The sequence below is a fragment of the Macaca thibetana genome, chromosome 12, assembly GCF_024542745.1.
Source record: "Macaca thibetana thibetana isolate TM-01 chromosome 12, ASM2454274v1, whole genome shotgun sequence".
NCBI lineage: Eukaryota > Metazoa > Chordata > Mammalia > Primates > Cercopithecidae > Macaca > Macaca thibetana.
The window spans coordinates 83,294,182-83,321,515 of NC_065589.1; the positions used below are offsets into that span (position 1 = coordinate 83,294,182).

A 27,334-nucleotide genomic window follows, 5' to 3' on the forward strand; every position below is an offset into this window, starting at 1 on the left:
AAAGATTTTAAAATATTCTGAGGCAAGGATTTACAAGGCCTCTGACTGTATCTCATATAAGTGGAATCATACAATATTTGTCTTTTCATGATTGGCTTATTTCCCTTACCCTAACGTCCTCAAAGTTCATCTATATTGTACCATATGCCAGAATTTCCTTCCTTTTTATGGCTGAACATTATTGCATTGTATGCATAGTATGCATAGTCATGCATCACTCAAGAACAGGAATACATTCTAAGAAATGCATCTTTAGGTGATTTCGTCACTGTGCAAAAATAACTGTGTATATACACAAACCTGAATGGTATACTCTAATACCTGGATTATATGGTATAACCTATTGTTTCTAGACAGCAAACCTGTATAGCATGCGACTGTACTGAATACTGTAGACAACTGTAATACAATTGTAAGTATTTATATATCTAAACACAGAAAAGATACATTAAAAATAATTAAGAATAGTCAAATCATAGAGAAAGAAGATTGGTGGTTGGCGGGGGATGGGGAGCTGTTTAATGAGTGTGAAATTTTGGTTTTACAAGATGGAAAGAGTTATGGAGATAGATGTTAGTGATGCTTGCACAACATTATGAAGGTATCCAATAATCCTGAATTGTACACAAACATGACTGAGATGGTAAAATTTATGTTCTCTGTATTTTATCACAAAAAAATAACAGATTGGGGGTATGGTGCATGTGGTCAGACAGCAAGCTGTTGAATTAACACCTGTATCTGGAGCAGCGGAACCTCAGATTCTTCCCCAGTTCCATTCCCCTAAAGATTTATTCTCTGGAGAATAAAGATTTCCTAGATAATACTCTTGTGTCCTCCACGCCTCCCATCTCCCACACACGACATACAATCACCTCTGCAGGAGTTTAGACATGGTCAGTCTAAGAAATAAAAGAAAATTTATACACTCAATATTGAGACCCAAAGACTCTTTCATGGTCCTGTTTCTACAATGCCGTCAGGAGACTAAGGGATTCTACTCTTGGATCACCAAACACCAGTGACAAGATTTCTGAATGTCATTTGAAATGTCTTCACTTCAATAGCTAGCCTTTCACTAAACCATTCTATCCTACAGCAAAGGCTGCTAGTCACCAAGAGTTTCTCATCAGGACTTTTAGTGCTTCCCTCTAACTGACAAACATCAAGGACTACCATGTAATCAAGGAAGGCCTCCAATACGAAAGAAGGACCAAAGTAAACAATAGTAACAACAAAACTTTAAGATGCTGCAGGGAGAGGAAAATTTGGGGGAAAGGGGCTTATTTCTATCCTCACAGAGATCAAATAACATTCATTCATTGGGACGAAATGTTTGCAATCTACCCATCTGACAAAGGGCTAATATCCAGAATCTACAAAGAACTTAAACAAATTTTATAAGGAAAAAATCAAACAACCCCATCAAAAAGTGGGCGAAGGATATGAACAGACACTTCTCAATAGAAGACATTTATGCAGCCAACAGACACACAAAAAAATGCTCATCATCACTGGTCATCAGAGAAATGCAAATCAAAACCATAATGAGATACCATCTCACACCAGTTAGAATGGTGATCATTAAAAAGTCAGGAAACAACAGGTGCTGGAGAGGATGTGGAGAAATAGGAACACTTTTACACTGTTGGTGGGACTGTAAACTAGTTCAACCATTGTAGAAGACAGTGTGGCAATTCCTCAAGGATCTAGAACTGGAAATACCATTTGACCCAGTCATCCCATTATGCAAAGGATTAGACCCAAAGGATTATAAATCATGCTATTATAAAGACACATGCACAAGTATGTTTATTGCTGCACTATTCACAATAGCAAAGACTTGGAATCAACCCAAATGTCCATCAATGATAGATTACATTAAGAAAATGTGGCACATAAACACCATGGAATACTATGCAGCCATAAAAAAGGATGAGTTCATGTACTTTGTAGGGACATGGATGAAGCTGGACACCATCATTCTGAGCAAACTGTTGCAAGGACAGAAAACCAAACACCGTATGTTCTCACTTACAGGTGGGAATTGAACAATGAGAACACTTGGACACAGGGCGGGGAACATCACATACTGGGGCCTGTCATAGGGTGGGGGGAGGGGGGAAGGATGGCATTAAGAGAAATACCTATTGTAAATGACAAGTTAATGGGTGCAGCACACCAACATGGCACATGTATACATATGTAACAAACCTGCAAGTTGTGCACATGTGCCCTAGAACTTAAAGTATATAAAAAAATTCATTCATAAAATAAGAACAGGATGGGTGAGAATACAAAGACAGCATAATCAAGAGCTTATGGAAATTCAAAATGCCATATACTTGTTAAAATGAGATACACTGAAATAAATTCAACATAAGGATTGGGAGTAAGCTGCAGAAACCTCCTGGAAAGCAGAACCAAAACAAATAGCAAATGTAACATGAAAAAATTATCCAAAGTTATCATTTGACTGTGGTTACAGAAAAAGGAAATATAGAGAAAATTACCAAATAAACTTTTCTAGAAACGAAGAACAGAACTCTCCAAATTGAAAGGGCTCAACACTACGTAAGAAAAAAGACCAACACTAAGCACAATATATCACCGTGAAACTGCAGAAACCAGAAGTAATGGAAAGATCCTGTAAGTTACTAGAATGGAAAAAATGGGTCACATACAAAGAGAATGTAATCAGAATGGCTTAACAGCAACAATAAAGACTTAAGACAATGAAATAATGCTTATAATACTGAGAAAAATGTTTAGCCTTGAATTCCAATCTAGCAAGTAAATTTGAAGTGGAGAACAGAACATGTTTTTCAGACATGGAAGGTCTCAACAAAACAAAACGACCAAAAACACAACCAGATGAAGCTAAATGAAAAGCATGTCCTAGAAATAAGGGAGTGTGAGGCAGGAAATAACAAGATACGAAACTCAGGAAGGAGCAATAAAGGGGAAGTTAAGGAGGATGGTATGCAGAAAGCATGGGAAGCAAACAATTCAGACTGGAGCAGGACCTCAGGTAGCAGAAGTTCTAAGGAAAAAAAAAAGCATCACATGGAAACTATATCTCATTGGCATGTGGTAGAGATGATGGTATAACTAGAAAAAAGAAGGTAATTTTAAGAATTAATTTTTTAACTTGGAAAAACTTAGCTGTTCATGAAAGGAGGCATGATTGTACTAGGTGAGCTCTTTAATATTTATATACTCATAATAATGTAAATACAGACTACTGAATCAATTTGTTACATATTGTGAGATGGAAGTGGGCAGTGGGAAATAAGAATGGTAGGAAACAATGAAAAACCATGAAATAACCATATAAGCACCCTGTTTAGAAAAATAAAAGTATGTAAGTCCTAAAAGAAATAGTAAATAGTAGTGGGGCACTGCCTTTGCAAAGTGGGACTAGAGACGGGGTAAAGGGTAAGGAAAAGGACTGCTCTTTTCCTTAGAAGCAGGATGACCATATTTCCCTATTTGCCCAGAACAGTCCTAGTTTATGTGCTGAAAAATTCTAATTTATGCTTATTATCCCAGAAAAATTATTAGTAGTGCCTACGCTGTCTCTTAAAAGTGGCCTCATTTGGATGATAAAGCTTATGGTCACCTAAATTATAAATCTTTTCTACCATCGGCTTTTTACAAACTATATACGTATTTGGTAAGTCGATACAAAATACTTCATTAAAATAAGAGGTAAATCCTGAACTGGAAATTTAAAAAGGCATTCATTAGGGGAAAGAATATTAATGGTTAAACATTGACAATGCAAAAGCCCACGAACAATTTAACAAGTAGCAGATGTGGTATTTTATCAAGGTAGCTAAGAAGACACTAAAGGTATATGCAATCTGAGAATTTTTGGGAAACAAAATGCTTTAAAAGACATACGCCAATATTAAGTTCTACGACAATAGTGCTTCCTAATAATACCTCTCATGGTTTACTCTGACTACATTTATACCCAGTTCTTACTTGTAGAACTAAACTAACCTAGTAGGAAATCTGCTTAAAACAAACCTCCTTGGGAGAAGGCAAAGAGGCAGAGTCCTCTGAGAGAGATAATTTGATACTGTATGAAACTATTTTTGGCAACTCCTCCACATAAATTGATTGAATTTTGACAATGTAGGTGTTACAGGAAAACTTACGTAATTTGGTTGCATAAGTTGTAGGTCAAAAGCACAAAATATAGTGAAGAACAAAAATGTGCAGTCCTTGAGAAACTTCTATCGAATCACTTAGAAGGTTCTAAGATGCATCTTTTTAAGTTCATTCATTCATTTAACCAAGTTTTTTGGATACTCATGCACTAAGCACAGTAATTAATACTCAGCAAGCGAATGAGGTAGGGGGATAACACTAAACATTCTGAGATGGTGCCTGTAAAGAAACTGTAGTCTAATAGGGAACAAACTACACAAATAATTACATAACTTCAATAGCTCTAAGTGCTACAAAGGAAAAAGTATATAGGCTGGGTGTGGTGGCTCACAACTGTAATCTCAGCACTTTGGGAGGCCGAGGTGGATCACTTGAGGCCAGAAGTTCGAGATCAGCCTGGCAAACACAGTGAAACCCTGTCTCTACTAAAAATACAAGTTAGCCAGGTGTGGTGGCACGCGCCTGTGATCCCAGCTACTCAGGAGGCTGAGGCACAAGAATCACTTGAAGCCGGGAGGTGGAGGTTGCAGTGAGCTAACATCAGGCCACTGCACACCAGCCTGGGCAACAGAGAAAGACTGTCTCAAAAACAAAAAAAAAAAAGAAAAAGGTATAAGCAAGAGCAGACCAGTGGAAAGAGGCATTTGAAGCTTAATGTTTTAAACCAAGACTTAAAAACAGTGCAAAAAAAGTTCACACGTACACTCTTTCTTCAATGGTCAATGAAATGGTCTTTCCTTCTGTCACTATATCATGTTTTTTAAAATTCAGATTTCATTTCAGAGCTGGACAGTTAGGCTATCTTCCTGTCCGGTAATAAGAAAGTTATGACCAGGGCTGATTTTGCAGGTGTGGGCTCTGAGCTTCATTAAAAGTTTTGCAACTGCCATAGTGAAGTACGCCTCACTGAAGTCCCAGTCATGATAGATCCACTAGAATTTTATGCTCATACTCCTCATTAACAAGTCTATGACTGAGGAAGGCAAGGCACTGACAAGAGGCTACACTTTCTGTTCTCCAGAATTGGTACTGAGTGTGTAAGGAATGTAATTAGCTACAAAGCCACAAAAAAAACATATGATTAGTATTTGAGATTTTTCACTTATTGAACTTTTTGACTTGTGAGATGAAAGTTTCTGGATGAAGATTCTCTGAAGCTGATAATGTAGCTGCTAGTTTACCTAATAAGACATACTTTTACTCTGTTAAGTATGCCTTCACCTTAAGGCATTTTAATAGTGGCTGACACAGCAACAAGAGTAAAAAACCTGTATTCATACCAATTCAACAATTTATGTAGTCCGTCTGTATCTCACAAACCTATGGGCTTGCTTTAGCTACGAAAAAAATGAACTGTTTTTTAAATGGGTGACTCCATTCCTCTGGGCATCCTAAGAAACTCTGAAGAAATCCAGGACATAAACAAGGTAAGGACTCTTAACAGGCCACCTCCTCACAATAAGGTGGACTCCAAAAGACCACAACCTCAGATTAAGAGTTAAGCTATTAGGCCAGGCGCAGTGGCTCATGCCTGTAATCCCAGCACTTTGGGAGGCCGAGGAGGGCAGATCACAAGGTCAGGAGTTTGAGACCAGCCTGGCCAATGTGGCGAAACCATCTCTACCAAAAATCCAAAAAAAAAAAATAGCTGTGCGTGGTGGCCCGCATCTGTAATCTCAGCTAACCCAGAGACTAAGGCGGGAGAACTGCTTGAATCTGGGAGGCAGAGGTTGCAGTGAGCCAAGATCATGCCACTGAACCCCAGCCTGAGCAACACAGCAGGACTCCGTCTTGAGGGGTAGGGGAAAGCGTTAAGCTATTAATAGAAGTAAACCAGCTCTTGTGCAAATTTGCAGCCCAAGTTAATGTTGCCTGCTTGGTAAATGGAAGTTCAAATCCTGAATTTGGTTTAAGGTGGTCCCAATTCAGTAATCCACCAGGAACATGGCAGAAGCCAACATAAATCTTGCTAGAGGAATATGCCTTCATGCTAACTTTCAAATTATTTCTACAAGTAATTTTTCAAGTATAACGAACAAAGGATAACTAAGTATACAGCAAAATAAGATACCACAAACAAGGTCTTCGAGACACAAGATGAGAGAAAAAAATGGAGTAGCAAAACATCAACTCAAGCATTTTAGGCAGATTATAAAACTATGCTTTGTGTGTTTAAATAAAGAGAAGTTTGAAAAATACAGGCAAGCAACAGGAAACTGCAATAAGAGCACTTTTTAACAAATACACAATAGCCATAATATAAACAATACTACGAGGATAGGACACCCAAAATGGAAGACATTATGTAAGATAATTGGCCTCGACTCCAGAAATCCTCCATGGCTGGGTGTGGTGGCTCATGCCTGTAATCCCAGCACTTTGGGAGGCGAGGCAGGAGGATCACGAAGTCATGAGTTCAAGATCAGCCTGCCCAATATGGTGAAACTCCATCTCTACTCAGAACACAAAAACTAGCGGGGCATGGTGTCACGTGCCTGTAATCCTAGCTACCTGGGAGGTTGAGGCAGGAGAATCGCTTGAATCCAGGAGGTGGAAGTTGCAGTGAGCCGAGATCACACCACTGCACTCCAGCCTGGGCAACAGAGCAAGACTCTGTCTTGGGTTGGGGCGGGGGGAACTCCTCCAATATTCTTGGCCTCATACTAAGCACTACGCAGTGGCAGTCCACTACTGGAATACTCTGAGGGTAAATAAAGCAATAATAAAGCTCATACCCATCTCAACTACAGACAAAACAAAGTCAACCCATCATACTGATACCCCAACAGAAGTAGAATATGCCCATATCAATGCATAAATATTATTTATCTCAGTCTCTAATCTGTTCTTAGTTTAGCATTTAGTCAAAACTTGTACGATGCACAAAAATTCAAGGAAGAAAAAATCAATCCATTAGCAAGAGATAAAATGGCAGAAGCAGACCAAGATTCGGCCCCAATGTCAACAAATGAGCAAACTGATGGGCTTAAAAGTAGACTAGGTAAAACTGAAAAACTGGGGAAGGAGGAAATAAGCTAGAAAAAAATCCCCTCAAACTCAATTAGTATTAGGATTATTAAAGGAAGAGACATGTTGGCTCCATGGGTGAGGACCCAAAGTCATGGAAATGGATAAAAGGTAGATTCAACACAAACTTCTTAAGTCAGAAAGGATTTACCTAACAACTGGGAAAGGAGGGAATTATTTATAATACTGATGAAGAACAAACATTTTACTGTTTTTCTTTCAGGGGGTTGGGAAGGGGTGGGGGGGTAGTTAACGAAGCACACCAAGATTAGTTGGTTTTAAAGAATGAGCTGTCTGGACGGTTGTGGTGCCTTCCAGCACTGTGGGAGGCCAGGGCGCAGGACTGTTTGAGGCCAGGAGTTCAAGACCAGCCTGGGTAACACATTGAGACCCCGTCTCTACAATAAAGAATAAGCAGACCAGCCTGGCCAACATGGTGAAACCCCGTCTCTACTAAAAATACAAAAAAAAAATTAGCCGGGTGGTAGTGGTGCATGCCTGTAATCCCAGCTACTCGGGAACTGAGGCAGGAGAATTGTTTGAGCCTGGGGAGGTGAAGGTTGTAGTGAACGGAGATCGTGCCACTGCACTCAGAGTAAGACACTATCTCAAAATAATAATAATAATAATAAGCAATCAATCAGAAGTGCCCAGAAGGTCCAGTAGAATGCTGTAAATAAAGTTTTGAAAACACGAGAGCAGTGTGGCTGACAGTAAATTTTTCAGTTACATACACTGATTTATTTACTTTTTTCCAGATATATATGCTACCTGCTTGCCTTCTACTTGTACTGTACCTTCTATTTGGCACTCTTCCCACCAACTTATCTCTAGTAGAATTTGGGGTACTATGAAAAAGTAAACTGAAAAACTTCAGGCAGTTTAAGAAAACATTAGGAGGAAAGGAGTTCTACCAATTACCCTACTTATGATTAAAGCTTTCTCTGACCATAACCACAAGCTGCCTACCAGGTAGAGCTTGGATTTTTAGTTTACCAAATTTGGAAAGCTGTGAATTCCTAAAAGCAGTACAATGTCCAAAAGTTTTTCTTTGATTCTGCTTATGAAGATTTTTCTCAAGTATTATGTATCCCCTTCCATTATGCTACAGATCACTGTGTCCCATTATTACAATAATGGCCTTGTTCAGATATGTCAAGAGTCACATAGTAGTCATAAAATAACCAGCCTAACAAAAATGCCTCAGCCCTATTAACACATGCTACCTCCCACACCTAAAAGTCTTTTCCTGTATGTTAATGTATTAATCAATATGTATTTAATATATTAATAAAATTCGTATCACATTTTTTTCCAAAATAGAAAACTGAGGCTAGGCTAGGCAGGAAGTAAGTTAATCTTTGTCTAATTTTGCACATCAGCCAATTTCTATTTGTAGAAATATGCTAGTTGAGTGGAAGCTTTAAAGTCTGCCCCTCACTTGGTATGCTTGGGTATGACTCTAGGTATAAACAAATGCTTAATCTCCTCACCTATAAAATGGTGAAAATGATAGTATCAACTTCACAGGTATATTGTGAAGTTTGCTGGCACACAGAATGTGTTCAGCAAATACTAGCTGTTATTAACCAATACCATCAGTGTGAAGGTTTTCATATAAACAGCTCAGTAGAAATTTTGTTGGCTTTTTCATTATTTGAAATTTGTCTTTAACACATAGTAAAACATCTTTCAAAGTCATCCAGATTTACGTACAGGATATTCACTGCAGGGTAAAGAAACCTATACAGGATTACTTATATTAAGTGTATGCATTAAACAATTGGAAAGAAATAGCCATTTTTATCATTTTACTGTTATCTCAGGTGATGGCATTATTGATGTGTTTTTTTCTTCTTTATACTTAGTTTTAAAAAAATTTCTTTAACGTACTTTGTTAATTGAGGGCAACAATTATTTGCCAGAGGAAAAGGCATTTTTTAAATAACTTGTATTACATAAGTTCTAAGGAGAAGAATTCCCATTCTAACTTGCTGGTTTACAGCCTTAGTAGCTACATACCACAAAGTAGTAAATACTAAGTAATACTCTTCTAGTAAAGACTAAGTAAAAGATAAAGTTAAAATACCTCACAAAACGAAGTTCAGATTACCTGAGGATGACTTAAAGTTTTTATCACGAAAAATTTTAAACATACACAAATAATGATCTTCCATGTACCAATCAAGTCTTCAACTATTATCCATATTCAACCTCTCTAACCTATTTTACCAACCACTCTATTATTTTAAAGCAATCCCAAGCATGACATTTTTGAGGCTATCTATTCTTATAGTGGTCTAAAGAACCTATGGTAAATTACAAAATATGGCTACAAATTTCCCCCATCCTAGTATTAGCCCCCTTTGTAATGCAATGTTGCTGCTCTGCCTAGGATGAGGCAGTCTTACTTCCCCACCCCAGTCTTGCGTGACTAAGAGAATGGATTGTGACATTGTAAGATTTGCAAGGTTGTAAGAGGTCTTACAAGCTTCCCTTAGAATGCTGTCCCAAGACTCCTGTGTCATAAATGATCACACAGAGCAAGGCCTATATGTCCACCAACACTAGCTGCCAAATATGAGTGATGCCATCTTGGACCTCCCAGCCTGGGAAATCCTCCAGCTGAATGCTGGTACATGAGGAGCAAACCCCGGCGAAATCGGTAGAACTGCCCAACAGGCACCTAGAACTGTAAAAACCAGTTGTTTCAATCCACTAGGTTTTGAGGTGGTTTGTTATGCAGCCATAGAGCAAAGCTTCATAACTTATCCTTATTTTCTACTGTTACCATACTATTATCTTATGCTGGCAGTCTCTATAAACTCTGATTTTAACTGAGTCTAACTGGGGAATTATCTTAAATATCCAAGGAAGATTACAAGTATTGAATTACTAAAAGTACACCACTACTATAGGATAAACTCATGGCACATAGGCCAGAGTAACCACACAAAATACCAATGTAATCTTTCTTTCTTTCTTTTTTTTTTTTTTTTTTGGAGACAGGGTCTCACTCTGCTGCCCAGGCCAGAATGCAGTGGTGCAATCACTGCAGCCTCGACCTCCTGGGTTCAAGTGATCCTCCCACCTCAGCCTCCTGAGTAGCCTGGACTATAGGCACGCACCACCATACCCAGCTAGTTTTTGTATTGTTTTTTCCTAGAGACAGGGTTTCTCCATGTTGCCCAGGCTGGTCTTGAACTCTTGAGCTCAAACAATCTGCCTGTCTCGGCCTCCCAAAGTGCTGGGGTTACAGGAGTGAGCTACCATGCCTAGCCCCAATGTAATATTTCAAGAGTCTCGCAGAAATACAAACACACAGTTACAATTTCATTATTTACGTATACTTTGCATATCCTTTTCTTAAACAAAAAAAAAATTTGCTTCTGAGGAATTTTTTTTTTTCTTAGTGGGAAATCATAGTAAACATGGAGACTTGGAAGCTAAGGGTGGGTCAATGAGGGAATCACTTTGAAAGTATACAACATTTTGGGCCTTAAAATGAAAAAGTGTCTCTTAATTTTTAGCTGACAAATATTTAAAACACAAAAATATGGTATGCCCAAATCTTAAAAAATTAGAAAAAACTTTAACATCCCATGAGAAAATATGACTATGATGTTAAGTCTACACTACACCACTTTAAAAGACAAACTGTTCTCCTTGAAGTGAATTTAATCTGCAAGCATCAAGTTTCGATCTTCATTCAATGAGTGGAAACCATTTTAGGGTTCTTTCTACAAAGTGTGAAACATCACACTAATGTACAATGATCATAATGGAAAGATAACTACTTTTAAGGTTCAAAACTTGCCTTCTTTTTAAGCTGTTGACAAAAATGGGTGTAGAGCAGCAAGCAGGTGATTTTAAAACTAGGTGTTCGACTTACCTAGTCTAACCAGTAGAGTCAGAGAAATATATTTGAGGGCAGGAAAAACCAGCTCTGACCATGTAAGTTCATGCCAGGGCAGAAAAGTTGAAAATTAAGATTAATGAAAATTAAACCCTGGCATGCTGTTACTCACACTCAGGCCTGTAATCACAGCACTTTGGGAGGCTGAGGTGGGAGGATTCCTTGAGCTAAGGAGTTGGAGACCAGCCTGGGAAACATGGTGAAATCCTGTCTCTATAAAAAAATATAAAAATTAGGCAGACATGGTGGCGTGACCAGCTACCTAGGAAACTGAGGTGGGAGAACTGCTTGAGTCTGGGAGACTGGGGCTGCAGCAGCCTGAGAAACAGAGTGAGACCCTGCCACAAAAAAAAAAGAAAAAAAATGTATTAACCCCCCTAACCTAAACTCTCAAATTATAATTTCATCCTCCCCAATCTCAGACTTTTTGGCTTATCCTATTATTAGGAAATATTGTATATTAAGATAAATTTTTTGACAGCAATTGAATTCTGCTTTGGTGAATTCGAGAAATCTTAGTATGAACTTAAAATCTAATTCCTTTTAAATTGTAATCATTCTAATACGATCAGTTGATTCACTTATTTAACAGTTAAAAGCTTCGTTAATTTAATTTGTTGTTTAAAAGTGAAGTCTAATGCAACACCGTGCATTTCATTCATGCATGTCCCACTGTTCTTTATTACTGGCACTTAATTATCTGTGGTAACAGAAGGATGTATCAGCAAAGATCATCTAAAAAATATTTTTATTTTGTTAAGGAACACAATAGCTCTCCATTCCACAGCATAGAGCACTAACTTTATTTTTATTTTTTTAGACAGGGTCTCACTCTATGGCACAGGCTGGAGTGCAGCGGAGCTATATCATACTTCACTGCAGTCTCTCCAACCCGTGAGCTCAAATGATGGTCCTGCCTCAGCAGCCCAAGTAGCTAGTAGTAGCAGTGTGCACCACTACACTCGCACCATCATGCCCGTAGAGATGGGGTCTTTGTGGCCTGGCTGGTCTCAGAACTCCTGGCTTTAAGCGATCCTCCCACCTTGGCCTCCCAAAGTGATGGGATTACAGGAGTGAGCCACCACACCCAGACACTAATTTCCTAGTACAGTACAGAAAGTCTTTTATGTCAGGCTCTGACTTACCATTCAATGTATGTTTCAGCTACAGGAACAAATCATGAATTCCTAAAACAAACCATAATATCATGACTTTGCACAGTTTCTTTATCAAAGTCCTAGTGATCCTTCACATCTTAGTTCAAGCAATAAATAAATCCTGTAAAATTTCCAAGAGTAAGCACCCCTCCCCTATGCTCCCACAGAATTACTGTACAGTCATACTAAGATAATAATAGTTGTTTATACATTAGTCTGATGACTAAACAGTGAGTTGTGGAGGGCAGATGCCACATCAAGCTCATTCTTGTAATGTGAAGCTCTCCATAATTTGTAATTTGACTACAACAAATTACAAATTATCCAAAAATGTTTAAAGATATTTGACAGATTTTGCATTACAAAATTATTTTCCAACAATAAAATGTCCAAATGTAGACAATTCTTGAACATAAAGCAGATAAAGAGTTGTGTAAGGTGGGTATGGAGCGGACTAAAAATTGGCTACATGAGAGTCATGGATGACTTCTGGGTCCAGTTTGCTACCTGACACCTTCACGTAGAACATAATCTGGGCATTCTCGTGCTTTATCTGGGAAAATAAGCCCTCTTCCAAAGTGGCAAAAAAAAAGAAATCATTTGTACTTGAATAAGTAGGAATTGTTATTCAAGACATCTGACCCAGCATGAAACTGGAAAAAAACCAAGATTAGTATTATGTCCCCCCAGTGACTGCTTCACACACCACCTCAGCAAATTTAATCCTCTCTAGAAATGAACTGCCATGTTTCTGAGACAATCTCATGAACATAAACAACTATGGCAAAAATGAAAACTCAAACCCAGGTCTTCTGAGTCTGGTGCTACTGCCTCATGCACCAGTCCTGTCTCCCGAAATGCTGTAGAGCTGTTAAATAAAAATATTATACTGACCTCATTTCTCAAACAAACTTTTTGCTACCTCAAGAAAAAGATCTAGTTACACTACATGTGTTCCTTCTTAATAACTGTACACTACTGGATTTTTAAATCCAAAATTCGTATTTAACCCTACATCTTGGATCTGGACAGAAACGTGGAGATTTAAAATAATATATAACCAGAAAAACATCTAATCAATCGTATAAAATAGGGGAAAAAACCTCGCCAAATTCAGCTTTGACACATTTAACTAATAGTACCAAACAACATTAGTCGTGACGAATTTATTACCCAGATAGAGACTTTCCCAATATATTTACTTTGGTACTTGGGAAAAAGTATTAAGTGCAGCATTTTGGGGTGAGTGGGTGGACACATTCATCTTCAATACGCAGTTTCACCAAAATGAGGGAATTTCCTACTCCCAGTGCCTTCCATATTTTTACTTCTTAGGCCAACAGGTCCATTTTTAATACAATTACCTACTTCGAGTTGCAGAACCCACAATTCACCACAACACAAAAATAACTCTCAGGGCGTCACGATATTAAAAACCTGACGTTACCAATAAGACAATCTTGGCCGAATCTAAGGCGCTGCCGAAGTCACTTCGACTCCAGGCCGGGCTGGCCGAGCCGGAGCCCTGCCCACCTTTGCCCCACGCTCACCGGCGAGCTCACGCGCGACGCCCACGGCCCGCAGGGCTCCGAGGACCCCCCCGCCCCGCGGCCCAAGAGGAGGCCGCCCCGCGCCAAAAGAGGGCTCAGGCCTCTTCCCCTCACCCACCACACGTTCCTGAGGAAGACACACTATCTGTCCCCTCCACCCGCCACAAACTCCACCACCCGACAAAAGGCCCCTGGCAGAGGAGGCCTGTGCCGTGACCCGCTTTGCACCAGTGGCCCCGGACCAAGCTCCTCCACCTCATCCTGAGAGGAAGCGGCCTCCGCGTCCCCAGGCCTCTTCGTTTCCTCCCTTCCCCCACTCGCGGCCTGGTCCCGAACTAGCTCCCGGGACGAAGAACGAGCTCCGCAGATCATTACCCCGGCTCCTGAGCCGGCACTGACCAGTGCGCGTCCTGCTCGCAGCGACCAGCACCGCCGCCTTCCTCCTTGGAGTTCTAGGCCTGTGACTGAGGAAAAGCAGTCCGCAGCGAAGCACAATGGCGCCCGCCCCTCTCCCGGATCCGGCGCAGAACCAGCCGCCACCGTTAAGTGCCCCTCCCTGCTCCTCCTCCCCCCACTTCGCGGACTTCCTAGCTTCTCGCGAGAGTGGTGGAGCTGCGGGGACCGAGAGCTGCGGGCGGGCTGGAGGTACCCCACCGCGGGGTGGTGCTCTGACTACGGGAACCGTTGAAGAGCTGCCCCCGGGGAGTCAGCGAGGCGCCACTGGTAAGCGGCAGCGGCTGGCCGGCTGGCGTACCGGCAGCTGGGCTGGCGAGTGTGCGGGCGTCGGGCGCTGGAGGCCCGGCCCTGGGTGGCTGTCCCCGCCCGGCTAGCGTCTCAGAGCCAGCCCCTTCCCTCCCGGGCGCCGGGTCCCCGCCCACAGGCCAACCTGCAGGGCCCCGTGCTCGAAATAACGCCCAGCTCGTTGGCTTTTTTTTTCTTTTTCTGGCGCTTGGTAAGTGGCGCAGTGAATGTTGAATTGAATCAAGCACTGCCTTTTCCGACCTACCCCTCCCCGCTTGCTTCCCTGCCCTCCCTGTGTGATCTGACTGCAAGCTCTTTCCCTTAAGAGTTGGAGCCTGTTTGTCCAACCTTGTGATAATTTCCTTGTGGTAAGTAAATCTTGGTGATGGTGATCATGTCTTTTTAAATCGTGATAGTAACCTTTAATAGCGTAGCCATCGATTTTGCAGTAAACAAATTCACCAATTTAGAAAGAGGGAGGAAAATTGTGAGGTGAATGGTCAGGTGAATATTAGATGAAACTTTCAAAGAACTGTAAATGTAGCAAACTAAGATGTGAATGAGTACTAATAAATAAAAGGAAATAGTTTAAGGAAAATCTACATCTAAATATGTGGAAATATTTAGATGATATGTTGATTTGGAATAATGAATCAGAAATTCTTTAATGGAAAAGATCAGTTATTGAAACTTGGAAGAATACTGAAAGGCACTTGATTTTTTTTAATGACCTATTTTGTTAGGGTATTAAAAGCTATCCTTTGGATCCAAATAATTCCAATAAGTGAAACACAGTCTTTCTATGTATTTGTCATTACATCAGAAGGGAATGGAGTATCAATCACTATCCCTATTTTACTGTACTGGGGACAAACGACTGTACATGTTTCACTATGATAAATTCTAAAATACTATAAATTTTAAAGATTTAAAGTTTAGTATTTTAAGTTAGCATGTAAGTGCCAATCTAACTTTTAGGATATGAAATGAAAATAAGCATCTAGTATGGGGTAAAGTGAACAGAGATTACTTTTGAGGAAATTAATTTGCCCTTTAAAGAAAAATAATTTTTTTCCAGCCTGTTTGAGTGCCCCTGCATTATTGTGGTTATAGATACACGGATGTATACACCCTGAAGAACCAGACTATATGGGTTCAAATTCCAGCCCTGCCTCTTACTACCTTTGTTATCTCAAGCAATTCCTTAATCTTGCTAAACCTAGGTTTCCTGTAAAACGGGATTAGTAGCAGTACCCATGCCCTATAGGGTTGTTTAGATGAGATAATGCATCAGTTCCTGAAACACAGTAAGCATTCCATAATTGTAAGCTATTACATTCCATGTCTAAACCACCAATAATATTTTCTCTTTCTGTGACTTAATATTACATAGGTCCCTTAGACATCTTCTCAAGATTATGCTAAGAGAAATGACTGCTCCCTCTTCCTGAGCTATGGCAGTCAGACCTGGCAGTGGTAACTACTCTACAGAACTCCCAAACCTGGCAAGGATGGTGCAGATTGTGGCAGATTATGGCTTTGTCTCCACCCAGCACTGATGATATTATGAAGTGAGTATGACACCAATTTCCTAGGTTAAACAGAACTTCTGATTTTTTATTGGTGCTAGTAAATAAAGACCACTGATGAATATGTTTTTATTATTTAAGAATGGTTATTGTGTTTCTTTTTAATGTACTCTCTCTGATTTTAGTATTCAGGTAATTATCGTGAGTGATAAATAATTACTGAGATTTTGCTACGGTAAAGACATTTTGCGGCCGGGTATGATGGCTCATGCCTGTAATACCAGCACTTTGGGAGGCCAAGGTGGGTGGATCATGAGGTCAGGAGATGGAGACCATCCTGGCTAACATGGTGAAACCCTGTCTCTACTAAAAATACAAAAAATTAGCTGGGTGTGGTGGCAGGCGCCTGTAGTCCCCGCTACTTGGGAGACTGAGGCAGGAGAATCGCTTGAACCCAGGAGGCGGAGACAGAGTGAAACTCCATTGCAAAAAAAAAAAAAAGACATTTTGCTAGGAATTATGGATGTGAATAGGTAAAACATGGTCATGGAAAATGACCATAGTTTCTTAACTAAAAATCATTACAAAGTGATTTGACAGGCAAGTGTTTGATGTCAGAACTGTTCCAGACAATCTAGACACCATGTTTGCCTTTTAGCCACAGAGTTCTCCCACTTGACCTTTCCTTGCTAAACTTTTTATCCTTTATGAGTGACTCTGATGTACCTTTCTGTATCTAAATATCTTTGTTCACCACTTGCCCTCACCACTCATCTTAGTTTTCATTTTTGAACTTGGCTTCTTCTCTAAGTTAGCATCTTATTGACTATTACTAATTTTTCCTCTTTTATTTTATAAACTTGTCTGTCATTTACCCATGGTCATTCAGCCCTTTACTCTTAGGTTTTGAGTATTTCTTCCACCTGATAGCTTAGAATGCTCGTTCAGATACTGAATTTCAAAGTTCTTGTGTTCCCCTCCTTTATTCATCCCACAACCTAAACTTCTAAAAAGCTTCCCTTTGGTAAGGGCAGTTGTAGAGATATCCTTTACTTTGCATAAATAGTGATACATTGAAAAGATGTGGTTACATTTGCTTTTTGCAAATCATATAATTTTTTATTGATACATAGTATTTTTATATATTTATGGGGTACATGGGATATTTTGTTACATACATAGAATGTGTAATGATCAAGTCAAGGTATTTAGGATAACCATCATCTAGAGCATTTATGACTTCTATGTTGGTAGTATTTCAAGTCTTCCCTTCTAGCTATTTTGAAATAATACAATATGATGTTGTTAACCATAGTCACTCTACTATCAAACATTAGAACTTACTCCTTTTATCCAACTTTATGTTTGTACCCATTAACCATCTTCTTTTTGTCCCCACCCCCCACCACACACATACCCTTCGCAGCCTCTGGTAACTATCGTTCTACTGTCTACCTGCATGAGAACAACTTGTTCAGGTGATCTGCCTGCCTCGGCCTCCCAGTGTGCTGATTACAGGCGTGAGCCACCGTGCCTGGCCGAGGATCCCTGCTTCTTTTTTTTTTTTATTTTTTTATCCAGCCCAAAATGTCATGAGGACTTCTACTTCTAAGGGATATATTACTTAAAGGTCCACTGTTTTAAGTCTTTGATGTAAGGAATTCCTTTCATAACAAAAATAATAAACTCTTGATTTAGTGCCTTTATGCATTTTTATTTTCCCCACATCAAGTTTTATTTAAAGTTGCCACATTTAGTACATGAACATCCAAAACATTCTGTTGGTTGACTTCTGCCGGATTAGCATCAAAAACTTTCAATTCTCCAAGCCAATATTTAAAAGAATATAGAGGCCAGATGTAGTGGCTCAAGCCTATAATCCCAGGACTTTGAGAGGCTGAGTCAGGAGGATGCTTGAGACCAGCCTGGGCAACAAAGCAAGGCCCCATCGCTACAAAAAATTTTAAAAATTAGCCTTGTGTGCATTGGTGCATGCCTGTAATCCCAGCTACTTGGGAGGCTGAGGCAGGAGGATTGCTTGAACCCAGGAGGTTGAGGCTTGCAGTGAGCGGTGATCATGTCACTGTATTCAGGCTTGGGTGACAGACTCTGTCTCTAAATAAATAAATAAATAAATAAAAGGATATTAAAACACATAAAGAGAGTACTATCTTGAAACCCTCTCTGAGAAACCTCTCTTACATCTAAGCTTACAGTCTAGATCTCACTGCTTCTAGAAAGATCATTCCTGCTTTTAGTTGCTCTAGAATATCTGGCCTCACCATGAATAATCCCCAATTTGTGGAACACTTGGAATTCAAACCTTGCACACTGTCTGAAATATATAGAATGCTTAAGAAAAGCAGATACATTTTATTCATGTTTTTAAGTACATGAGGCCTCATTCCATTTCCCAGGCTGGAGTGCATGGTGGTACCATCATAGTTCACTGCAGCCTCAAACTTCTAGGCTAAAGCTGTCCTCCTGCCTCAGCCTCCTGAGTGGCTGTGACTACAGGTTGCCACCACTGTGTGGGGCTAGTTGTTTTTAAATTTTTTGCTGCCCAGGCTGGTCCTGAACTCCAAGCCTCAAGTGATCCTCCCTCCCCAGCCTCCCAAAGTGCTGGAATTACAGGCATCAGTACCACATCCAGTTAACAGCTATATTTTATTTTATTTATTTATTTATTTTGGAGACAGAGTCTCACTCTTGTCTCCCAGGCTGGAATGCAGTGGCTCAATCTCGGCTCACTGCAACCTCTGCCTCCCAGGTTCAAGCAGTTCTCCTGCCTCAGCCTCCCGAGTAACTCAGATTACAGGCACCTGCCATCATGCCAGGCTAATTTTTCTATTTTTAGTAGAGATGGGGTTTCACCATGTTGGCCAGACTGGTCTCAAACTCCTGACCTAAGGTGATCCTCCCAAAGTGCTTGGCCTCCCAAAGTGCTGGGATTACAGGCGTGAGCCACCGCACCCGGCCAACAGCTATACTTTATTATTATTTTTAATAGAGATGAGGTCTCAGTATGTTGAACTCCTGGTCTTGAACTCCTGGTCTCTCATGATCCTCCTGCCTTGGCCTCCCAAAGTGCTGTGATTATAGGTGTGATCCACCATGCCCAGGCTTATTTTTTTATTATTGATAAAACTAGGAGTTGGAAAACTGTGGTACACGGGCCAAATGTAGCCCACTACCTGTTATTTTAAATACTTTTATTGGAACACAGGCACGCCCGTTAGATTATGTATTGTCTGTTGTTGCGTATTATATATTAGGGTTCTCCAGAGAAACAGAACCATAGTATACAATACATTATCTGTCTGTGAAGATATTTATTTTAAGGAATTAGCTCACGTAATTGTGGAGGCTGACAAGTTTGAAATTTGTAGGGCAGGTTCACAGGCTGGAAACTAAGACCAGAGTTGATGCTGCATTCTTAAGGCAGGATTTCTTTTCTAGGAAACTTCCGTTTTTGCTCTTAAGGCTGATTGGACGAGGCCCATCAACATTATGAAGAGTAATTTCTTTAAAGTCTACAGATTATAGCTATTAACCACTTCTACAAAATACCTCCACAGCAGCCCAGATTAATGCTACTTAAGTAACTGGGTACTCTAGCTTTGCCAAGCTGTTATATAAAATTAACCATCACAGTTTAACTGCTTTCACCCTACAATGACAACAGTTTAGTAGTTGTGACAGAGATGGTATGACTTAGAAATCCTAAAATATTTAGTACAGAAAGTTTGCTGACCTCTGGAGTAAACCATAAAACCAAATTGAACTAACCTCTGTTCCTGTAATAGAGTTCAGCCAAATATGCACGTGCGTGCGCGCTCGCACACACACACACAGACAGACGCACACGAACTTCAGAATTATAATAATCAAGGACCATGCTTGGCCTCCATGACCACTTCAGATTACATTTTTTTGAGATTGGAAGCAGAAGGGGATACTGATATAAATTCCTTGAGCATTCCTTCTGCCAAGTTAGGCAGCATCCTGTTTTATCTTAAATTTTTTTTTCATGTCCACATATGTGTACAATTTTATAAAAAGCTATGTATGTGATTGTATCATACCTACTATTTTAGTGTAGTCCTTCTCTTTTCCGTTTTTCACCTTTTCCTTGCCTTTTTCTTTTCCTTTTTAATTTGGCTCTTCTGCCTCTGTCTACCACTGCACAAACATCCTTTGCAGCTCATGTTGACCAACTACTGTGTATCTTCCCACCTTATTTTCTGCATGGTCACACAATCATAAAAGAGTGTGTGTGTGTGTGTCTTATATATGTTTACAGAAATACTGGTATTGATGGAGTTTTTTTTGCCGTTTAATTTATAAAATGAAATCAAATTTAAGCATGCGTCTTCATCTAACTTTTTTCATTCTATAGTACCTTTTCTCTGAATCCCTATTGATATTTAGTTGTTTAGCCTTTGCTTTTGATTTGCAATAGATATTATCACTATACTGCTTTCACAGTGTTTTTTTCATTTCTATTGATTTTACATGTATTTTTTGCCATGGATAGGTTTATATGGAAAAATGTGTCAATGATTTATTTAATAAGTTCTAGGTTTCCAATTTGGCTTAAAAAATCTTACTTATCCCTTGATATTATCATGCAGTATCCTACATTTTCCAGATTGTGCTTAATTATTCTCAATTGATCTCTTACATCTTAAAAAATATCATTTTTGTATATGGAATAAGGTAATAGGATCTAATTTTATTTTATTCTCAATAGATAGCCAGGTGTGCCAGTAGCATTCCTAAATAATCCATTCTTTTCTCTGTAATTAGAAAGACCACCTTTGTCATATATTGAATTTTTAAATTTATGCTGAATATATTTCTGGGTTTTCTATTCTGAAAACTAAACTGTTCAGAACTATAAATGTTAAACTACTCAGAAAACGAAATACTGTTTACCTATCTTTTGAATCTTTCTCATTTATTAATACTGTTCTGTTTTTCTGTCACCTACTTGTTCATTTATAAGAAGTGGTAACTAGGCTGGACGTGGTAGCTCACACCTATAATCCCAGCACTTTGGGAGGCTAAGGTGAGCAGACCACTTGAGTCTGGAGTTTAAGACCAGCCTGGGCCACACAGTGAGACCCCATCTCTACAAAAAAATACAAAAATTAGCCAGACTTGAGGCGCACACCTGTAGTCAAAGCTACTTAGGGGGCTTAGGTGGGAGAATTGCTTGAGCCGAGGAGGCAAAGGTTTCTGTGAGCTGAGATTGTGCCACTGCACCCCAGCCTGGCATCCTGGGCGACAGAGCAAGACCTTGTCTCCAAAAAAAACAACAAAACAAAAAAGGCCGGATGAGACTGGGAGCAATGGCTCACGCCTGTAATCCTAGCACTTTGGGAGGCCGAGGCGGGTGGATCACGAGGACAGGAGATCGAGACCATCCTGGCTGACATGGTGAAACCCCATCTCTATTAAAAATACAAAAAATTAACTGGGTGTGGTGGCAGGCGCCTGTAGTCCCAGCTACTTGGGAGGCTGAGGCAGGAGAATGGCAAGAACCCAGGAGGCGGAGCATGCAGTGAACCGAGAGTGCACCACTACACTCCAGCCTGGGCGATGGAGCAAGATCCGTCTCAAAAAATAAATAAATAAATAAAAAAGTAAAGGCTGGACACGGTGGCTCACGCCTGTAATCCCAGCACTTGGGGAAGCTGAGGTGGGTGGATCACCTGAATTCAGGGGTTTGAGACCAGCCTGGCCAACATAGTGAAACCCATCTCTACAAAAAATCCAAAATTAGCTGGGCGTGGTGGTGCACACCTGTGATCTCAGCTACTCGGGAGGCCGAGGCAGGAGAATCACTTGAACCTGGGAGGTGGAGATTGCAGTGAGCCGAGATCGTGCCTTTGCACTCCAGCCTGGGCAACAAGAGTGAAACTCCATCTCAAAAATAAAGAAAAAAAAGAGAGAGCAAGTGAGAGAGGGAGGGAGGAAGGGAGGGAGGAAGGGAGGGAGGGAGGAAGGAAGGAAATGGTAACTGTGTCCTCCAGAATCACCCAATACACCTAACTGATTTTGCACTATACAGTGCATGTTATACTACCAGCATGCCTAGGAATGATGTTAACTTATTTTTCCCACTATTCCTGTTTCACTTTCTTAGCAGTTGGATAAAGCCATTGAGTACATATACTCCAGTTATTTAGAAACACCTCATCTGTACTTTTGCATATTATAATAATAATTTAAAAACTATATACATACAGCATATGTACTACTTAACTAGTTTCTCAAATAAGCCTATTTTTTATCCCAGAGTCCATTCTAAGTTTCTCACCGTGGAGCTTCAATGCTCTTGACAGCAAGCATGCCATTTATACCAAGGACAGTATAGAAGAAATCCTGCATATTTTTTTATTACATCATCATAAAATGGTATGGGAATGGTAACACACTTAAAATATTTATCTTATATTTATGTTTGTAGGTCTTAACTTTAGCATGGCACATAAGCATGTTGGTGGTAATGGTTGATTGTTATCTTTGAAGCTGAGACCTCTGCACTTTTCAAATTTTTCTTTTTTTTTTTTTGAGACAGGGTCTTGTTCTGTTGCCCAGGCTGGAGTACAGTGGTACGATCACTACTCACTCTAGCCTGGACCTCCTGGGCACAAGAGATCCTATCACCTCAGCCTTCCAAGTAGCTGGGACTACTGACTGACTTTTGTATTTTCTTTAGTGACAGGGTTTCGCTGTGTTGCCAAGGCTGGTCTTGACCTCCAGGGAGGTCAAGCAATCTGCTCACCTCAGCCTTCCAAAGTGCTGGGATTACAGGCGCAAGCCACCACACCTGGCCCAAAATTGAATTTTAATTCTGTTTTTAGAGGCTGTGTAACTCAGCGCTTTTTTTGTTTGTTTGCATAGGATTAATTTTGCCTACATTTGTGGGAAAGCTTTTTCTTTTGCAGGGGCGGGAGGCGGATGTGATTATTTCATTGTTTTAAAGTCCATTTATTAAGGTATTTTTTAAACTTATGTTTATCACAAATAGTTACTTAAATGGAAAGTTTTGGCTGGGCGCAGCCGCTCACACCTATAATCCCAGCACTTTGGGAGGCTGAGGCGGACAGATTACTTGAGGTCAGGAGTTCAAGACCAACCTGGCCAACATGGTGAAATCCTATCTCTACTAAAACAAAATACAAAAATTAGATGGGTATGGTGGCAGAAGCCTATAATCCAAGCTACTTGGAAATCTGAGGCAGGGAGAATTGCTTGAACGCAGGAGGCAGAGGTTGTAGTAAGTAGAGATTGCGCCACTGCACTCCAGCCTGGGCTACAGAGCAAGACTCCATCTCAAAAAAAAAACCCTCCAGCCTGGGCTACAGAGCGAGACTCCATCTCAAAAAAAGAAAGTTTTTTTTTTTTTTGAGATGGAGTCTCGCTCTGTAGCCCAGGCTGGAGTGCAGTGGCGCAATCTCGGCTCACTGCAAGCTCCGCCTCCCGGGTTCATGCCATTCTCCTGCCTCAGCCTCCCTCTCGAGTAGCTGGGACTACAGGCGCCTGCCACCACACCTAGCTAATTGTTTGTGTTTTTAGTAGAGACGAGGTTTCACTGTGTTAGCCAGGATGGTCTCGATCTCCTGACCTCGTGATCTGCCCGCCTCGACCTCCCAAAGTTCTGGGATTACAGGTGTGAGCCACTGCACACGGCCAAAAGAAAGAAAATTTTAAACATGTTTTTGCATATTGGGGTCCTAAGATAGGAATGAAAATGTGAAAAACCATTTTAATGAATATATTATTTCCTTGTAAGCCCTGGAACAGTCTTATAAGCATAATGATATGACTGTTTTGCATTAGGCTTCATTTTCTTGTGTTAATAACCAAATACTTTCCGGATCCATCTATTTCGTTATTACCGATAATAATACAAATTAAAGAACTATTAAAATAAAAATTTTTTTGTAAAGTTTTATGTCAAGACTTTAATGGGATGTATTAATAAGTCATTAATTAAATGGTAGCATTAAAAATTAATTGGGCAGATGAAAATCTGTCTTTTCAAAGTCTGGGTAAAGAGTTTTTAAGTTAAATTTTAATAATTCTTGATAATATCCAGAAATGAAAATAGCTAGTGTTTACTCTTGTCTGTGCTTAGAAGAAAGCTACATAGACATGATTAGCATTAATTCTGATTGAAAGAAAAATGTATAGAAAGAACTAAAAATATGATAACACTTTGCTTTTTAATCAGCCAAAATGGGAGGAAAACAACTCTTACACATTGAATAGAAGCTTTTACATCTTGCTTAGAAGTTTTTGGATTTTGCTAGCAGAACCAACTGTAGAATTTAAACTTTGTCAGAACAAAATTAGCACAGATACGTAGTGAAAAAAATCTACAAAAATTAAGGTAGATGTGGATATAAAATATAAAATGGCCGGGCACAGTGGCTCATGTCTGTAATTCAAGCACTTTGGGAGGCTGAGGCAGGCAATCACCTGAGGTCAGGAGTTCAAGACCAGCCTGGCCAACATGGTGAAACTCTTTCTCTACTAAAAATACAAAAATTAGCTGGGCATGGTGGTGTGCGCCTGTAGTCCTTCCTACTCAGGAGGTTAAGGCAGGAGAATTACTGGAACTTGGGAGGTGGAGGTTGCAGTGAGCCAAGATCATGCCACTGCACTCCATCCTAGGCGACAGAGCAAGACTCTGTTTCAAAAAATATATACATATAAAATACATAATGTATTATAAAATATATTGTTATAAAAATATACAATATAAAACATTAAAATATATTATAAAATGTATATTATGTATTATACATAAATAGACTAAAATATGAAGCTAAATTTTAAAACTACAAATACGACTATTAAAAAATACATCGTACATTTTTAATTAGTTGTAACAGAACATTTCCCTCTTCCCTGAATTTTTTAAAGTTTGAATTTAGCATCCATCAATCCATAGAGATGAGTAAGTTTCCTCTATTTAAAAAAAAGAAATGATATAGATCCTCAATGCTTAAGAATGAGACTATATACTCCTATTAAAAATCAAGAAATACATTAGAGTAGCCTTCATTATTATTTACAGAAATTAATGAGAAGAAGAAGAAAAAAAAAAGAACAGATTCTGTTTGTGTCTATAACACTTTGTTTTAAAATTCTTGCTTGAAATCGTATGTATAAATTGTATTTTACAATAAATGTGTCTTTTTAGTGACATTGACGTTTCATTTATAGAATATATTAAAACTTTTTTATTGCCATTGATTAGAAATAAATTTTATTCTGTAGTTTTTATGGGAGACCAAGCATTCTTCTATTTAGTACAGTAAAATTAAGTTTCGTAATATTTTTCTTTAATGAAAAATGTATTTGCCAATTAAATTTGCTCTAATGTTAAGCATGATTAAATCACATATTTAATCTATGTAACAACTAGGAATTTAATATAAATTTTACTTGAACATCTTTCTCTCATAAAAACGAGATATCACTTTATGAAATTGAGAAATTATTTGTCTTGCCCATTAGTGTAAAAAGATTCTGCTAAATGGAACTTAAGTTAGATAGAATTCATCTGCGTGTTCCACATCCTTGGATTCAACCAGCCACCTATCAATAAATATTCAAGGAAAAAAACAAGAAGAAACGACAATATAGGGCAGTACATGGTGGCTCATGCCTGTAATCCCAACACTTTGGGTGGGCGGATCACGAGGTCAGGAGTTCGAGACCAGTCTGGCCAATATGGTGAAACCCCCTCTCTACAAAAAAATATGAAAGTCAGCCGGGCATGGTGGCGTATGCCTGTAGTCCCAGCTACTCGAGAGGCTGAGGCAGAGGAATCACTGGAACCCTGGAGGCGGAGGTTGCAGTGAGCTCACATCACGCCACTGCACTCCTGCCTGGGCGATCGGGGCAAAACTGTATCTGAAAAACAAACAAACAAAAAACAGTAATAAAAAAATACAAATTAAGCAACAGTATAACAACTTTTACGTAGCATTTGCATTGTATTAGATATTATAAGTAATCCAGAGATGATTTAAAGTATACAGGAGGATTACGTAGGTTATATGCAAATAGTACACCATTTTATATAGGGGACTTGAGCATTCATAGATTTTGATATCCACTGGAGGTCGTGGAACTACTTCCCCCCTATAATAAGGAACAACTGAAATTGTTTTGTAAATTCTAAGTCTGCTATCAGTGAAGTTCTGTGGTCTGAATGTCCTCCATAATTCTTAAATAGTATTATAATACTACCAATGCGATAGTTAAGAGCTGGAGCACTTGTGAGGTGATTGAGTCATAAGGGCAGAGCCTTCATGGATGGGATTGGGGCCCTTGAAGAAGGGCTTGAGGGGAGTGGGTTCACTGTCTTTTCTGTCATGTTAGGAGACAACATTCCTCCTCTCTAGAGGAAGCAGCAATAAAATGCTGTCTTGAAAGCAAGAGTAGGCCGGGCGCGGTGGCTCAAGCCTGTAATCCCAGCACTTTGGGAGGCCGAGACGGGCGGATCACGAGGTCAGGAGATCGAGACCATCCTGGCTAATATGGTGAAACCCCGTCTCTACTAAAAATACAAAAAACTAGCCGGGCGAGGTGGTGGGCGCCTGTAGTCCCAGCTACTCGGGAGGCTGAGCAGGAGAATGGCGTAAACCCGGGAGGCGGAGCTTGCAGTGAGCTGAGATCCGGCCACTGCACTCCAGCCTGGGCGACAAAGCGAGACTCCGTCTCAAAAAAAAAAAAAAAAAAAAAAAAAAGCAAGAGTAGCTCTCACCAGATACCAGTCCAACTGGCACCTTGATGTTGGACTTCCCAGACTCCAGAACGTTGCAGATAAGCAGCATAGATAAAATTCTAGGAGTTGTGAGTTGATAAAATTCATTGTAATTAAGAGTGAATAAAATATATTGTAGGTTTTGTGGATGTGGCTTTACAACTGGGCCCAGAAAAGGATGGGATTCAGATGGGTAGAAAGAAGTAAGAAGCAACATTAGGAGTGACTGGGCCGGGCGCGGTGGCTCAAGCCTGTAATCCCAGCACTTTGGGAGGCCGAGACGGGCGGATCACAAGGTCAGGAGATCGAGACCATCCTGGCTAACCCGGTGAAACCCCGTCTCTACTAAAAAATACAAAAAACTAGCCGGGCGAGGTGGCGGGCACCTGTAGTCCCAGCGACTCGGGAGGCTGAGGCAGGAGAATGGCGTGAACCCGGGAGGC

At 39.9% G+C, this 27,334-nt stretch overlaps 2 protein-coding genes across 34 annotated transcripts in view; one reads left to right on the forward strand and one right to left on the reverse strand.

The window, feature by feature from the left end:
- Positions 1-14,389, reverse strand: part of MARCHF7 (membrane associated ring-CH-type finger 7) — a 55,054-nt gene extending 40,665 nt beyond the window's left edge. For 2 of the 8 annotated variants that reach the window (XM_050752880.1, XM_050752871.1), the window contains exon 1: positions 14,205-14,388. The gene's annotated coding sequence lies outside the window, so the exon portion shown is untranslated. Of the gene's footprint in view, positions 1-12,267; positions 12,310-13,726; positions 13,746-14,204 lie in introns of those variants that run through there. The other 6 variants (XM_050752877.1, XM_050752872.1, XM_050752876.1 and 3 more) reach the window with 6 other exon arrangements.
- A 20-nt stretch (positions 14,390-14,409) lies between these two features.
- The window catches only part of BAZ2B (bromodomain adjacent to zinc finger domain 2B), a 413,832-nt gene continuing 400,907 nt past the window's right edge, over positions 14,410-27,334 (forward strand). For 10 of the 26 annotated variants that reach the window (XM_050752839.1, XM_050752838.1, XM_050752840.1 and 7 more), the window contains exons 1-2: positions 14,740-14,938; positions 15,964-16,141. The gene's annotated coding sequence lies outside the window, so the exon portion shown is untranslated. Of the gene's footprint in view, positions 14,553-14,739; positions 14,939-15,963; positions 16,142-27,334 lie in introns of those variants that run through there. The other 16 variants (XM_050752849.1, XM_050752842.1, XM_050752845.1 and 13 more) reach the window with 5 other exon arrangements.